Consider the following 17533-nt stretch of genomic DNA (forward strand, 5'->3'; position numbering starts at 1 on the left):
CTCCTCCGCCTCAGTACCACTGAATGTGCCAGGCACGATGTCAACGCTGGCACTGGTGCTCGGTCCCTCCGCTCCGTCTGTGCTCATGTCTCCCTCCGTGTCCCCCGACGATGCTGTGGGCAAGGTGAAAAGACAGCAATTAATCACACACCTGTATACATGTCACATGAGTCCAATCTACATAGGTTACAGTGCATAGCCTGCAAAGAAAGATCAGTAACACCTACAAAACAAGGTACAGATGTAGGGCATGCAACACACAGTTGGTTGACCCACCATGCCAATGAAAATCCATGGAGAGCATGACACAATAGCAAATGATATGAAATGGAGTTTGACATAGGAGCCAGGCCCTGGGGACAATCCAGCACTGCATCTGCACCACACAGCGTTGCCGAAAATAGGGATGAGCAGGGACCATATACATGAACTTGAGGCACATGCTGCATAGGTAATACTGAAAACATGCCCACCATGACTGGCTCACTGCACCTTGAGTGTATGTCCAGACAAACATCTTACACTGGCCAGACCTAGCAAGGAGAATTATGGGTTTGACATGTAGGCTTGGCCTGCACCAACCACCCCCTACATGAGACAATTTGTTGAGACACAGGTGGCACTTACATCTCTTAGTCTGGGTGAAATACACAGGGGCTGCATAAATGCAAGATTGGACGCCAAATACCCAAGGTGCGCCTGTCCAAATAATCATGTACAAATGGCCACCATCAGATTATTGTAACAAGACACACAGGCACTGGCCACCGTGAGTATGAACAAGGACAATCAGGTCAGGCTGTACAGTGGACACTTGTACTACATTTTACGTCATTAGACATGGCGCCAGGGGACAATGGCACAGAGCACAACCTATGCTGTAGACACTGAGAGTGTCCACGTTTTGTGATGACACACATGACACCTATGAACATATGCCCCAGGGGACAGCAGTGGCCACACAACTCCATGGTCCCGAATGGGAATGACTGCAACACACGCCACCATCCCTGCACTATGCGTATCGCACACTCATGCACATCATGTCACAGGCCACAACATAGGACATGCGCGCTGTAAGGCCTGACACTTGAGAGACTAACACCCATGTCTGGACTCAGCATCAGTGCCAACTGACATGGAACCCACATGCACTGAACTGGACAGGGCACAGGCAAGGTCCCCAAACCTGTTACACACCACCCCCACACATGATGCTACAGGCATAGTTCACGTGGAGAAAGCACCAGCCTACATTACCTTGTGAAGGAGTGACTACACACAGACCAGGGAACACATTGCAAGGAGGGGAAGGGAGGCAGGAGAGCACAGCTATACTGTGGGTAACTGGATCTGCACAGCACCTTTAAACCCTGGCAGTGTATCCATGCAACTGTGCACTTACAAATGCTGGTGACACACAACAAACACACAGGTACCTACCCCCTTCCTGCTGCTGCTTCTCCTGTAAGCGCCTCTCCAAGTCTGGAAATACCACCGCCAGCACACGCTTGTGGATGTGGGTCAGACGGCGGTGCCCCCGGTTCTTATGGGTCTCAGGTGAGTCCCCCAGCAGGACCCGTGCGATCCTCCGCGTCCAGCACCGGATATCCTGCCAGCGTTTCCTCACCTGGGCCAGGCGCCGCTTGCGACCATCCGCACTCCGCACGGCACTGACGGCGGTCAGCCATATCTGCTTCTTGGCAGAGGCGCCTACCTGTGAGGATGAACAAGTGACACTACATCAATACACCAGGCACATGTCACAGAGAGACATATTAGAACAAATGTGCTGTTTACAACAAGGCATAGTATGCATCCAACGCATTGCACCTTTGTCATAGGGACATGATCCTCTGGGGAAGGGCAAAAGCAGTACGTGCCATTGAAAGTACACAGGTGGAATGAGGGCAACGACACAATCAATGATCCAGGCTCACACTGTGCATCACAAGCTACACCAGGATAATGTGCAGCACCTCTAAGCAGTCACATGCCACAGGCCACAGACGCTACCGAAGCAGAGTACACAGGCACACACAGGCACAGGACATTCACCTGCCATTGCCAAATGCTGCGACAAACCTCACTCTGCACATGTGCCACTAGACGGGGGGGCTCACAGGTGTGGGGCTGGCTCTGCACGTCAGACACACAGCACTGCTCCCTGCTCACATCACATGGGCAGGGTATATCCATCCCTCATGCAGCTGGGGTGCTACACTCCACATATGCACCCACCCACATGACAGGGGACTTACACACACACCGATGTCCAGGGTACGAACACATCATGTGGACACTCTCAGCACAGGTACACAGAACTAACACACATCTGTGGGTACAGTCACCTGTCACACTGGGCTGACCACATAATCACATGAGGACTGCAGAGGCTACATTCCCAGGAGGACAAGACAGGCAGAATGTGGCATGCTCCATGCAGTGATTTTCACAGTAAACACAATGCAAGTGAGGACGGCAGACATGCACCACAGCATGCACTGGCTGGGAGACATCAGTCATTCCCCCCCCCGGGACCCCCCCTACAGTACATAGCATGTGTGCCACACCTGGACACAATGCCAGAAGTCACACTCACAAAAAAGGGACACAGTCTGTGCTGGTGGACTCTGCACTCACCTGATACCCTGGTCGCCCATACAGCATGGGGTACTGTGGGAGGATCACATCCAGCAAAGCCAGTTTCTCCTCCAGGGTGAAGGGCTGTGACCTCTCCACAGACCTTGACATGTTTCCAGGGAATCAGTAGCAGCAGCTGGGTCGTGGAATACAAAGATGTGCAGGCAAGTGCTCCCTCATGGGACCTGGCTGCCTTATATCTGCCTTGCTGGCCTGTTTCATGCACAGGAGTACAGAGTGATTGGTCACTCACATTTGCATCCTATGTTTCCTCCAATCCCTTCAAACCTAGCACAGTCAGTGGGTTCTCATTGTGGTTTTTTTCTTCAGCATGATGTCAACTCCTGAAGCACATTGCAACAAAGTAGATTCATTCAAACTGACTACTGCTGTGCACCTGCTTCAAAATATTCAAACTTTAAACTTGGTCTCCATGACAACCAGCATGCATGTAGGCCTTTATACTTGTCCCTCATGTGTCCCCTATGTAATTTGGAGCTTCACACACAGGTACGGTGCGTTCCAGGGCCCTAGGGCACCCCAAATGCATAGCAACGGCCCGTACAGGCGTGTGTATGGTCCGTACCACTATGGGTGTTCTCGCGTATGCGTACTCATAGTGATAGTGAGCGTACAGGCGTGTGTACGGTCCGTACCACTATGAGTACGCATACGCGAGAACACCCATAGTGATAGTGAGCGTACAGGCGTGTGTACGGTCCGTACCACTATGGGTGTTTTCGCGTATGCGTACTCATAGTGATAGTGAGCGTACAGGCGTGTGTACAGTCCGAACCACTATGAGTACGCATACGCGAGAACACCCATAGTGGTACGGCCCGTACACACGCCTGTACGCTCACTATCACTATGGGTGTTCTCGTGTATGCGTACTCATAGTGGTACGGACCGTACACACGCCTGTACGCTCACTATCACTATGAGTACGCATACGCGAGAACACCCATAGTAGTACGGCCCGTACACATGCCTGTACGCTCACTATCACTATGAGTACGCATACGCGAGAACACCCATAGTGAGACGGACCGTACATGCGTGCGTACGCTCACTATCACTATGGGTACACATACGGCAGCACTCCCATAGTGATAGGGAACGTACACAGGCCCTCTTAGCGAAAGTACGGTGCCTTTCACACATCACAGTGGTGACAGGCAGCACACAGGAAGGAATAGGGCTGACATACTTGTCCATGGATGGACATCAAGGCATTGTCTGGGCAGTACTACATGTGTGGGGCACAGGTGTGAAAGGCTGTGATGTGGCAACTTACTCCTGAGTCGAGAAGGCACCAGATGTATGATGAGATGTGTACAGATGTTATGTGTGACGGTGCAATGTGTGCCAGGCATGCCCTTGACTCCTTTGACATGTGTGCATGTCGTACTGCACACTTGGGATGAGCGTCACTGGCATGGCACGGTCAACAACACACGCAAGTGTCCCCTGATGCCCGCTACAGGGGTTACCACACCAGACAGGTCACTGCCCACGGTGCACCATGTGACTATGTCATGTATGTGTGGGGGGTTCACATTGGGTTGATGTTGGTGCTCCCTCAAAAGCATCAGCTGTTGCAGCAACCAACATGTGTCTGTGTGTAGATTGACATGGCACACTGTTCCTCACACCAGGCCACATGTGGTATCTGATGTGAGGTGCACATGTATGCATGGGACACGGAGTAGCGTGACAAGGACATGTCAGCATCCTCACAAGGAATGTGTGGTGAGTCATGACATGTGCACCTTCATGGCAAGGTGTGTGGGCTGTCCTAGTGTAATGTCATGTGACCTGTGGCTCTAGTGTTCCGCTACCAGTCTCTGCAATCGACATCCTACTTCTGCTGATGTGTGGATGTATGTCACTCCTGTCTTGCGTCTGGCTGTTCACTTACACTGGGACACAGCTAATCCCATGCCATGGCATGTGGAGGTTCACAATCTCCGTGTGTAGCTGGGTCTTGGTAGGAGTGTCACCTGCCAGCCATACGTGTCCAGGGCATGTGGCACATACCTGACTCCGTATGTCGCATATGTGTATTGACAGATTGACATGTGCTCAGTACATATAAATTGTTGTTGTAGTGCACTCACTCTTCCTTGTCACTTCCAAATTACTGCAGAGCGCCGCCTCTTCCCTGACCAATTCCGGACTTGGCTGCCATGCGGGAGAATGACTGTATCCGGTGCTACCGCTTCCCCCAACCGTTGATTCTGGAGTTGACGGCGAGACTGGCACCACACCTGCAACCGCTGCACAGGTATCCTACGGCACTGACACCCAAGCTGAAGGTAATGGCAGCCCTACAATTTCTGGCCACGGGTACCTTTCAAAATACCATAGCTCATGTTGGTGGCATGTCCCAGAGCATGTTCTGCCGTGTGCTGCATGATTTCTTAGAGGCCATGTTGCTTCACCTGGATGAGTTCATCCATTTCCCAACCCCTGAAATGTTGACTGGGGTCAAGCGTGGATTCTATGCCCTGGGAGGGATGCCCCATGTCATTGGGTCCATAGATGGGACACATGTGGCTTTGGTACCACCACAGGCACAGGAGGTAGCGTACAGGAATCGCAAGCACTACCACTCCATCAATGCCCTTGTGGAGTGTCTGTCCAACATGGTGATTTCACATGTCTGTGCTCGTTTTCCAGGATCAGCACACGATGCCTACATCATGAGGCGTAGCAGGGTGCCTGAAATGATGATGCAGCTGCGCAACGAACGAGCATGTGTTGTTGGTGGGTACACTCTGTCTGTCCTGTATTTTGCGTAGACTTCCAGCACGACCGCTTCTCCTGTCCTACTTATGTCCATGTGCTTTCCATGCAGGGGACGCTGGCTATCCCAACATGCCATGGCTGATCACACCTCTCCGCAACCCCATCACGCCGGCCCAGCTCCGCTACAACACCGCCCATGGCCGGACAAGGCGAGTGATAGAGAGGACATTTGGCCTCCTGAAGAGCCGATTCCGATGCCTCCACAAGACCGGCGGCGCCCTCCCATATGCCCCGGCGAAGGTCTGCAAAATCTTCATGGTCTGCTGCATGCTGCACAACATGGCAGTTGAGAAAGCTGTGCCACTCATCCTGGATCAAGATGATCAGGACCATCCACCCGTGGAGGACGAAGGGCTTGGCAATGGGGCTAGTGATGTGGAGGATGTGGAGCCGCAAGAGGACATCCGGACTCGGCTCATACGCGACTTCTTTGCTTAGTGGTGAGTACCAGTGTCTGTGTGTGCACGCATTGGTCCCCGTGTGGCATGTGTTGCGATGTGTGTGTCCATCTGCATGTATGCCACGTGAGTCAGAGGTGTGTGTGGATGTGTCACTGGAGTGATGGTGCCAGTGATGTGTATTTCCCCAGTCATAATTGTGACCTAGCATGTTGTCATCTTTACATGTGTCGAGTACATGCACATGCAAGTGGCTGTGCTTTTTGTGGCTGACTTCTTGTGTGTCTCTCTTCCCCAGGTACTTGCGCATGCCGTCTGCTGCTTGCATTGTTGTGGCACTGCTATTCCTCATGGACACGTCATCGTGTGCTGACTCAGCGTTACACGCACGGACAAGTTCGGAAGTCTCCTTAGGGTAAGGGATGCATCAGGGGTGTATTGGGTGTGGCAGTTGTTTACGATGTATGCACACTGCCCCTGTCGATGTTTGGTTCCTCTGCAGACATGTCGCATCACCATGGTACACATGACATGCAGCTGGGTACACCTGAATAGATGGTCAGACTTGTTGACAGTCATCAGTGATGGGATTGTGGAATGTGATGATGGCATCAATGTGTGTTACACTGCCCTCGGACACATACGGTTTGCATTGGCTTGACATGGTGTGGGACTTCCACATCAGCGGATCAATGGTGTATGGCAGGCTCTCCGTGAGCAGCAGGGGGTGTTTAGCTGTTAGCCGACACTTGTGTGCCAGTTCCATGGCTATCACGCATTTGTGCTGCAGAAGGGGGGTGCCAGTGTTGGACCCACATGTTACTCCACATGACCTGTTCATGTGTACTCCGAGTTGCCTCTGCAATCCCAAATACATGACTAATAAAGGTGTCCCTATGCCTCCAAGGTGCCTCTTCTCAGTCAATGCTGGTGTGTTGCCATGGGGCATACGGCATGTCTGGCATGGTTTACCGTGATAGTGGATATGTGTCTATGTGTAGAGTAGCAAGATGCAAGCTGTTTGTGTGGGATTAGACTGTGTATTGTGCATGATGTCCATGACTGTGTGGGTATTGTGACATGTGCCATCCCCATGCATCCAACGTTGGCCAGGCCACCATTCTCTGCATCCACCTGACTCAAGCTTGCAGGACATGGTTCTGCCACCTGTCCACACATACCTGGGTGCCCCCCAGGACACTCCACATGATCCCTGACCTCTGCGCATGGCTGTCGCTGTACTCAATATGTCTGTCGGCACGGTTGTGCGCCCCCCCCCCTCAGCTGGTTGGGCCCATCACGGGTGTGTATGGTGCTCTATGTCTGTCTTGCCTAATACAATGTGACCCATGTGTGTCCAGTGCCAGATTCAGGCCCCAGGGTGTGGATGGTTGAAGTCAAATGAGAACTCAGGCATGGTTAGACTTTACAAGACACATGTAAGGTAATAATGCAACCAGTAGGCATCTTCTCTTCATGGTGTGACTTCTTTTTATTTTGTTGGGGGGGGGTTTGACATGAGGGGCTTTCCGGGTGTGTGGAATCCAAAGTTCACTAGGGGAGTTGGTGTCCTTGCCATTTGAAATCCTCAGAGTCCATGCCACAGTCTTTGTCAACATTGGTCAGACAGTGACCAGCAAGTCCATGTGGCAGAGAATGTCTTTTGATGCTGTGCTGCTGTTGCTCCAGTGGGCCAGGTGCCAGGCCAGGTGTCCTGGGAGATGGTGCTGTTGCGCCGACACTCACGGTCTTTTCCGTGGACGACCCGCCCTCCTGCGTGACCCTCAGAAGCAGGCCGTGACGATGTTTGGGATGCTCCATTGGATGTTTCCTCCTCCTCCTCCTGATCCCTCCCTGTGGGTGGAGATGTTCTACTCCTGCTGGCACAGGGAGGGTTGCCCATGTTGTCAGCCATCCGACGGAGTGTACTGTTAATTCCCGTGAACACCGTCACGAGCTCAGCCTGTCTGTCCTCCATCCGCCGTTGGTGTTGCAGTAGACAGGCATGTTGCTCCGCATGTTGCTGGGCCTGCTGGGTCTTGATCTCATCGAGGGTCCCCTTCATCTCATTGAGGGTGGACACAACCTGGGCCATGCCCGTGGTGTCCTGCCGGTATGTGTCCAGGATGTTTCGGACATTGGAATATACCGGTTCCCCAGCCAACTGGTCAGGCTCGCGCCTCCGCCATCCTCCACTCCCACCACCCCTGCCCACTTGCACCTGGCATGCCCTTGTGGGCACATCGGGTCTCCGGGACCCCTGAGGGGTGGCATTGGCGTTGTCGCCTGCCTCCTCCTGGGTGCCCGGGACACCGTGTCCCTCCTGGCCAGCCTGGCTGCATTGTGGTGGTGGGGCAGGGATCCTGGGTGTCTCCTGGGATGTGGCAGGAGTGGGGGTGGTGGTTGGCCCAGTTGTACCTGACGCAGGTGCTGCAGGTCGTTGGACACCAGAGGGGCCAGGTTGGTCGGGGTCGGGTTCGTCCATAGAGTGGTGAGAGTCGTCGCTGCCGGTGGCTCCGTCATCCCGCCGAGCCGGGTCCTGTGAGTCTTCCCCCCCAGTGTTGGGGGGTGATCCACGACGTTGACCTGTGTGTGAGAGAGACAATGTTAATTTTGTTCCATGCAACATCCATGTTTCATTCGTTTCAAAGTTGGCACATTTCCTCTGGGAATTTGGATATGTCTTGCATTCCACTCACAGTGCACTTGTGCATGGGTATGTCCCTTGGGCACAGCTTTTGCGACTTTACTTATGTGTGGCACAGTCTTACTTGCTGCGTCAAGTGTGACTGCAGTCAGCAGTGGAGTGGGCAGGTGTGGCGAGCCATGCATTGGCGCCTTCCGTGTAGCACTGTACGTGGGCACATGGAGTTGTTCCACACACTTATATGATGCAGGTAGCTGTCGTTGTGCTCGTGCACAGGTTGTGACATGGCCCTGTGTTTTGCCATGGAGGAGAGGGGGGGTTCTGGCACTGGCCACCCTTGTCTACATGCACGCAGTCCACCTGCTGACGAGCAGACATTCCCACACACCACAAGGCTGATTTGCTCTCCCTGTGTGTCCCTTTCTCCCTCCCTCTCTGTCCCCCTCTCCCTCCCTCTGTGTGTCAGCCTCCTCCCTCTGTCCGTCTCCCTGTGTCTCCCTCCCTCTCTGTCCCCCTCTCCCTCCCTCTGTGTGTCAGCCTCCTCCCTCTGTCCGTCTCCCTGTGTCTCCCTCCCTCTCTGTCCCCCTCTCCCTCCCTCTGTGTGTCACCCTCTGTCACCTCAGCCCAGCTTCCTGTGCACACACTGTTAGCAGATCTTTGAATGGCCCTTGGATTGTTGATGTGAGTTTGTTTCTGATCTCCAGGCACCCATTGGGTGTAGTGTCTGTGTCTGCACTGCTGCTGTGGAGGTGTGTGCTGCCACTCTTTCACAGTGTTGGCTGTTCATTAGCTGCTGTCATGTGCAAGAACGTGCCGTCACCCCCATGTGTTGATGCAAGGCGTCCGCCATTTGCTGGCAAGTCATTCCTGTGTTGGGACACACTGTTTGTCTGGCTGTGACCTAGGCCATATGGGCAGGGGGCATTGTTGTCTGCTTCTGAGTTGCACTATGTGATTTTTTGGGCCCACCCTCCCGCCATCCGGCTTACCGTGTCAACAGCATTCACAGCATCGACGATCGTCTACCACATGGCTGTTTTTGCTGAAGTGCTGGTCTGTCTGACCAATGTTCCAAAGAGCTGTGGCTCGACTCTGAGGATTTCATCGACAAGGACCTCCAACTCTCGGCTAGTGAACTTTGGATTCTTGTTAGTGGGCATGGTGAGGGGTGTGGGTGTGGATGGTGGGGGTGTGTGTGTAGATGGTTGTGGGTGTGTGGGTGTGGTTGTGCAGGTGTGTGTGTGTGAATGTGATGAGGGGGTGTTTGTGAAGGTGTGTGTGTGAAGTTGTGCAAGTGTAAGGTGTGGTAAAGCTTCTAGTATGGTGCTGTAGGTTGTCTGTGGGGTCTGGCAGCAGTGAGTCTGTTGCAAAGGCTCATGGTTTGTGTGTGTGGGCCCTTTTTATTGGTCCATTGGTGGGTGTGGCTGTGTTTGAACTTTGGGTGGGTGTGTTATAAGGAGTGGTTGTGTTTTGGGCCTCTGTTTTGGTTTTTGGCAGTTGCAGGTCAGTGAATGTGTTGTTTTAGTGGTTGTTGGACATGTTTTGTGGCTTTGTGCCATTCGAATGGTGTATTCTTGTGTTGTTTTGGTTTGTCCTGGTTGTGTACTTGCGTTTTTAGCGTGTGTACGGTGTGTACATGGGCCATTTTGTTGTACAGTGCTGTCCTTGTGTGTGGCTTGGTACGACTCGTACATGCGCGATGTTGTGTGAAGGTGGTGATGTTGGGGCCTGGGGTGCGCTCCGTACTTAGAATGTTGGGGTGGGGGTACGCTCCATGCATACGTGGGTGGGGGTACGACTCTAACGTACACGGGTGTACATACACGGGTGGGGGTACGACTCGAACGTACACGTGTGTACATACACGGGTGGGTATGACACGAACGTACACGGGTGTACATACACGGGGGGGTACGACTCAAACGTACACGGGTGTACATGCACGAGTGGGTACGACACGAACGTACACGGGTGTACATACACGGGGGGGTACGACTCGAACGTACACGGGTGTACATACACGGGGGTACGATACATACACGGGTGTACATACACGGGGGGTACGACACGTACACGGGTGTACATACACGGGGGGTATGACTCGAACGTACACGGGTGTACATACACGGGGGGTATGACTCGAACGTACACGGGTGTACATACACGGGGGGTACGACTCGAACGTACACGGGTGTACATACACGGGGGTACGACACGTACACGGGTGTACATACACGGGGGGTACGACACGTACACGGGTGTACATACACGGGTGGGTACGACACGAACGTACATGGGTGTACATACACGGGTGGGGGTACGACTCGAACGTACACGGGTGTACAAACACGGGGGGGTACGACTTGAACGTACACGGGTGTACATGCACGGGTAGGTACGACACGAACGTACACAGGTGTACATACACGGGGGTACGACTCGAACGTACACGGGTGTACATACACGGGGGGTACGACATGTACACGGGTGTACATACACGGGGGGTACGACACGTACACGGGTGTACATACACGGGGTACGACACGTACACGGGTGTACATACACGGGGGTACGACTCGAACGTACACGGGTGTACATACACGGGGGGTACGACTCGAACGTACATGGGTGTACATACACGGGGGTACGACACGTACACGGGTGTACATACACGGGGGGTACGACATGTACATGGGTGTACATACACGGGGGTACGACACGTACACGGGTGTACATACACGGGGGTACGACACGTACACGGGTATACATACACAGGGGGGTACGACTCGAACGTACACGGGTGTACATACACGGGGGTACGTCACGTGCACGGGTGTACATACACGGGGGTACGACACGTACACGGGTGTACATACACGGGGGTACGACACGTACACAGGTGTACATACACGGGGTAAGGTGTGGTAAAGCTTCTAGTATGGTGCTGTAGGTTGTCTGTGGGGTCTGGCAGCAGTGAGTCTGTTGCAAAGGCTCATGGTTTGTGTGTGTGGGCCCTTTTTATTGGTCCATTGGTGGGTGTGGCTGTGTTTGAACTTTGGGTGGGTGTGTTATAAGAAGTGGTTGTGTTTTGGGCCTCTGTTTTGGTTTTTGGCAGTTGCAGGTCAGTGAATGTGTTGTTTTAGTGGTTGTTGGACATGTTTTGTGGCTTTGTGCCATTTGAATGGTGTATTCTTGTGTTGTTTTGGTTTGTCCTGGTTGTGTACTTGCGTTTTTAGCGTGTGTACGGTGTGTACATGGGCCATTTTGTTGTACAGTGCTGTCCTTGTGTGTGGCTTGGTACGACTCGTACATGCGCGATGTTGTGTTAAGGTGGTGATGTTCTAGCTACAATCCAAGAAGTTCAAACAGAAAGACTCATCACATTTGAAGATCCATCTGTAAGGAATGAAGGACTAAGCAACAATGCTATGGAACTTGTTCCACTTGAACCAGACATTCAAATTCTAAATGAAAATCAGAATAATTCACAAGTTGCAATTAGACCTAATACAGACGTCTACATCAACATGCCTTGTCCAGAGGAAAAGAACATTTCAACCAATCCCAATACAATTCCAACAATTGATCGAACTGCTTCTGGCTATTTCATTAACTTTGATAGGTTTTCTCTGGATCCAAGCGAGCCGGAAACGACGCCATCCAAAACAACGTGCAAGCAAGAATTAACGAACTTTCTTCTCTTCCTTCAAAAGACATACCTGGTATCACCTTGGATTGAACTCTGGGTAATTTCTGTGATATTGTTTTTTCTTTTCTGGTTAAGATTAGTATTGACTTTTAGTTTGCTTATTAATGGACACTATCTTCAACAAGGTTCTACAGCTCAAAAGGTCAACATCCTACTGAAGCCACATTAATCACATCGTGAACAAAGAGACTTGTCATCAGTGAACATTACAGCAGTTCCTATACCCAATGGTATAGTATGGGACAAGGTTGATTTCAAAATTTTCGGACCAACCAAACTTTTAAAAATTAATCATGTATTTAAAAATTTCTTTATGTGATATCATTACCTCCAGTACATTTTCTGATGATTGGGACACTGAAACAGTAATAACATGCTGTCTGATTTAGAGAAAACTGCTGCATTTTCTAATAATGAAATGTTAGAGGGTTCTTCAGACTATGACAGATTGTACTGTTACCAACATTATGGTCATCATTTCCTGCACAAATCCATTTCACCCAGGAATGTATTTGAGTACCATCAGTGGGAACGTTGCCCAACACCACCAAAAACTAGTTCACAAGTGTTTGCACAGAAATGTGCATACTTTTCAGGATTTAACACAACAGATCCATCCTCAATGTATTATAAGGTTGCACCAACATCAGCACTGAAAATTATGTTGACAAACACCAAACAGAGTTACTCTGCTTCCTTTTTGGCCCAATTGTCTAAACAGGGTTTCCACCTATGGAAAGACGAAATTGACTTGAAATCAATTTGGGGTTCAAGGACCTGGCAAGACAGAGGCACTAATTAGAGCATGCCTCATTCCACAGCAGATGATCTTTTTAAACGATACTGTGCAACAGACATCCTGTCTTGGAATATCAAAGATAAATGACCTGAACACTCCAAGATTACCTACACCAATACAGGGGTGGCAGAAATCTCCTATAAAGGAAGGGGCAACAGTTGATGACATACTAAAGTATAATAGATCACACCCAAATTGGAAGGAGTGGGTGGTTTGGCCCTTAGACACAAACACATGTCATAAACGGTTTCTGAACATCACCAAGGGACTCAGCACGCATAGGCCAGACCTACGATATGTACAGAGAGCACATCCATGGATAGTGACATCTATAGTGTTGGGAAGTTGTGCCTAGATTGGCTAGAAACCTCAACACTTGCAGAAGTGAACCAACACTTATCTTCACTCTCACAAGGTATGGATCTTAGGGACCTTTTACTAGGACCTAGGAAACAACGTCAAAAACATTTCATATATGCAGGCATTTATGCTGCCTATAATTAAATCTATAAGATTTACCAACAAGAAGCCGCAGAGAGAATTCGGGAAATTGACTGTATAAACTTGGAAAAAGCTTTTGCTGTGGTAGATAATGGGTTAACAACTTTGACCTCCAGAGTATATTCATTGGGCAACATTTTATCTTCTGCTATTGACATACTGGAACAAGATTTAGCTATATTACAACACGGCCAATCACAGTTACGTTCTATTATGTTATTAAGCTGGACGCTGCAATCTTTGCATGCAGGATTTGTGCCTTGGCGTTTTTCAAATAGTACGTCTCTGATTTCAGAATACAATCTAACTGATACACAGATATAAATAGCAGAAAGGAAAGCTAAATATACAATGCTGCAAACTGAAAAACTGGAACGGTTACCATTCACAGTAGCTGAATTACCATCAACAGATTGGCTACTTCATGGCCAAATCACTCTCCCGGTCACGATCCTTCAGTTTCACTAATGCTTGAGCAAAGGCAGATATGAAAAATTGGGTAAAGAATACATTAGGAAATCGTGGTATTTACCATTTAGATTTCGATGCCGGAGTGGGGACCGAGAGGTGTTTCTTAGTGGTACTAACTGCAAGAATGCTTTAAGAGGTTTTCTCATGTGCCAAGATATTATTTTGCACGGAGCTTGGAGTGATGCAATTTCGAATCTGTCTTGCCACATGAAAGGAACTCCAGCTGCCGTGATCACACCAGCGTTTGAGCTATTTTCGAATGGGAGTTACTTGATGCTCCCGGGTATCACATATCTGGTCACCGTGAACACCATGGTTACTTGCTGTATGCAAGTATTGTTTCCTCCGACAAGTACAGTCAGGGAGGCGCCAATATGGCCTTCACTGAATGTTTCCATTATACAGTTTAATGCTTTGGGCAGAATGAAAGCCATGCTTTGACAGCAAACTGTGCCGTTAACCTCCGCTCAAGAAACCTTTGAACCCCAAGTCAAAAGGACCTCGACAGAGATACAGGCACTAATATGTACCAACTGCCCCCTACATTTCATAGAAATGGTGGGACGTATCTTTAATATGTCAGATACGAGTGGCATTGTACACCTATTTAAGACAATAGGGTCAGGATTCCTTAACACCTTCCAGACAATCCTTGGAGTTATTCCTAACTTTATACACTCCGTATTTGGAAGGATTTTTAGGGATCTACCTCTGATCCTGCTCTCTGTAGCTGGAATCCTGATTACCATCTACCTGCTGCGCAATGGATGGACCATCCGCCAGCAAGATTTCGAAAGCTATCCTGGAGAAATATTACCGTGAGCGCATGGTACAGCATCTGGGTGCACCTCGCCTACGACAACTAAGTGCTTCTTGGTTCTTATCCTTCAGACCAGTCTTTGACGACTACATCGTGCCTGTCTTCCGATGCCTGTCCTGCGGAGGAGAATGCGAGTTGGACATATGTCTGATACCTGAAACAGAGATGCCAGCGGACTTAGACTCCAGGCTGGAACCCATGTGGTCCCATGCATGACTCTGTCCCCAGCGTATTCCCATCTTGACACATGCCTTCCTTGAGGAACTGCAGGTGCCTTTCACGACTGAAATGAATTTCAGCTCCAGCATTGACACCGATGTATCGAATTCAGCACCGGGTACCTCCACAACAACTGTTGGCAGAGAGGAGTTTCATCTATGCACACTTGATGTGCTATGCGAGGTATGGCAGGGTTTGTACCCTGCTGTAGCAAGCAGCGATAATGTTATGTCTCCCAGCCAGGACTTTTAATCTAAATCTCGTTCACCATGTGCTGGGAACGTAATCAGGAATTTTCTTTACCCTTTTCAAAATAACTTTTTCAAATTGACACTTTCCATAAGCATGGCCTTCTAAGTATGCTTGCAGTAGTTCAACTTGTGTGATCGAACTCATTAAGAACTGATTTGCGGAACTTTACAACAAAATGTCAAACTATTACCAAAGAACATTTATTGCCTCTTTTTTAAAATTGTTTTTAAACACATTTTAACGTTTTTGGAAACATTTTAAATGGCTCTTGATAATATGATGCACTGACACCGTTATAAATGTGTATCTCGAAATGTGTATTATTATTGTTAAGTATAAGGAGGAGTGGGTGTTATATTTCATATCGGTACCCTAATATAGGTTTAGAGAACATCGTACTCTTTCCCTACATCATCTCCCCTTCATTTCATATGAACGTGCCTTGTAAGGACATAACTCCAAATAAGGACAGAATGCCTTATAGGGACTGAACGCCTTATAAGGAGTGATGCCTTTTAAGGAATAAACCTTTCACCTAGTTCTATGACGAGGGTGGGTTCTGCCCGATCGATATTGCTAAGACATCATCCTTAGCACATATTAATAATTTATGAGTACACTCTCCAGGGGGGCATACTTCACCTCTCCTATCGACACACAAAGGTTTAATCCCCAACTCCATCCTCATACTGAACAATGGGTAACATACGCACATAGACTGTATAAATACAGCACCTCTTGCTATCAGTAGGCAGGATGGAAGCGAGATATCAAGGCCGACACACTGACCAGAGACGCTGCCACTCCGGCATGCCATCGCTCCAGCTGACAGTGGTCTAACTATCCCTGACGGGGTGTCCAACTCAAGTCCAGGAAGAAGTCCCACACTCTCACTATTCAGGTATGGAGGCTCGACTAAATCCTAGCTGGATTCTTGGCTCTTAGATTTTAGGCTATTAGACTCTTAGGCTCATTAGCTCTTTCGCACCTACTTACATGCTAGGTACACTCAGGTACATCTAGACAGGCATCTTAGGAGTACGCACTTTATTTTATAAATGCATTTTATATTCATGTATGTGTTCATGACTATTGCAAAATGGTAGAACAATACTATTCCTTTTTATTCACTGTACTGCTGTTTCTATATCTCTGCTACTGTGTTACAGTTGTAGCAGCACATTTGTTTTACATGAAAAGAACAACGGTATAATAAATTCTTATTCTAAACACGCCCAACTGTTTCTTCTGTGTATCTCTCTGAGAGCAAAGCAAGCAAGCACGAGTGACTGGGTGAAAAGTAGTATATTGTTTCCACGAGTCTGAGGTTATTGTGTTCTGAGGTTGCAAAAACGAATCTCTCTGATAACAGGAGATTCTAGTAGCACTACGAGCTAGCTAATGCGAAAACAGGCTAACATACTCGGCAGTGGTGTACGGAATCAGTCTGGCACCAGACCCACAGTTTATGTTTTCCGCAAATGCGTAGGTCCTGCTTGAAGGGTACTATTGGAACTACACTACACTATTTCCTGCTTCCAGGTGACTTCATAGACATCTTAAGCTTCGCTCTTCTTATTTATGATGTCACCAAGACCACCTTGGTGGAAATAAAACCCATTGTTGATGCTCAACCATAGACAGTTCCATATATTAAATATAGGTTCTACACACAATCATTTTTAGCAGCGCATTTTTAAAATCTAATTGCTCTCTGCTTTGCTTTCACAACCATGCTAGATCAAAGCCCTCTTACTACAAAATTATTACTACAAAAAATAAATAATGATACATAATTTACATTAAACCACCTTTTAAGAATAAACAAAGAACATTCAGAAAATAAAATCAGATAAACAAAATTAGACTTAGAAGGGTCACGTTCATGACTCTCTTTCAAACATTTCCAGTAGTAGGGAAAGTATTGGTCTTTGAATTGGTTACATTTACTATTTCCACTCCAATGTAAAAGTAAGGAAAGCTTTGATATACGAAGGGGTCAAATTTACCACTCGAACCCGAGAAATAATATGGAAAGTGTAGGACTTCGAAGGAGTCAGATTTACTATTCTCACTCCAAAGTAAACACAAATAGGGACAATTCTGGAATTTGCATGGGACAGGTTTACTATTCACACTTCAAAACCAGCAACAGTAGGGAAATTGCTTGACTTTGGAGGGTTCAGAACTACCATTTCCACTCCAGTGTATGCAACAGTAGGGGAAATATTAAACTTCAGAAGACTCAGTATAATTTTTCCTC

The sequence above is a fragment of the Triturus cristatus genome, chromosome 6, assembly GCF_964204655.1.
Source record: "Triturus cristatus chromosome 6, aTriCri1.1, whole genome shotgun sequence".
In the NCBI taxonomy this organism is placed as follows: Eukaryota; Metazoa; Chordata; class Amphibia; order Caudata; family Salamandridae; genus Triturus; species Triturus cristatus.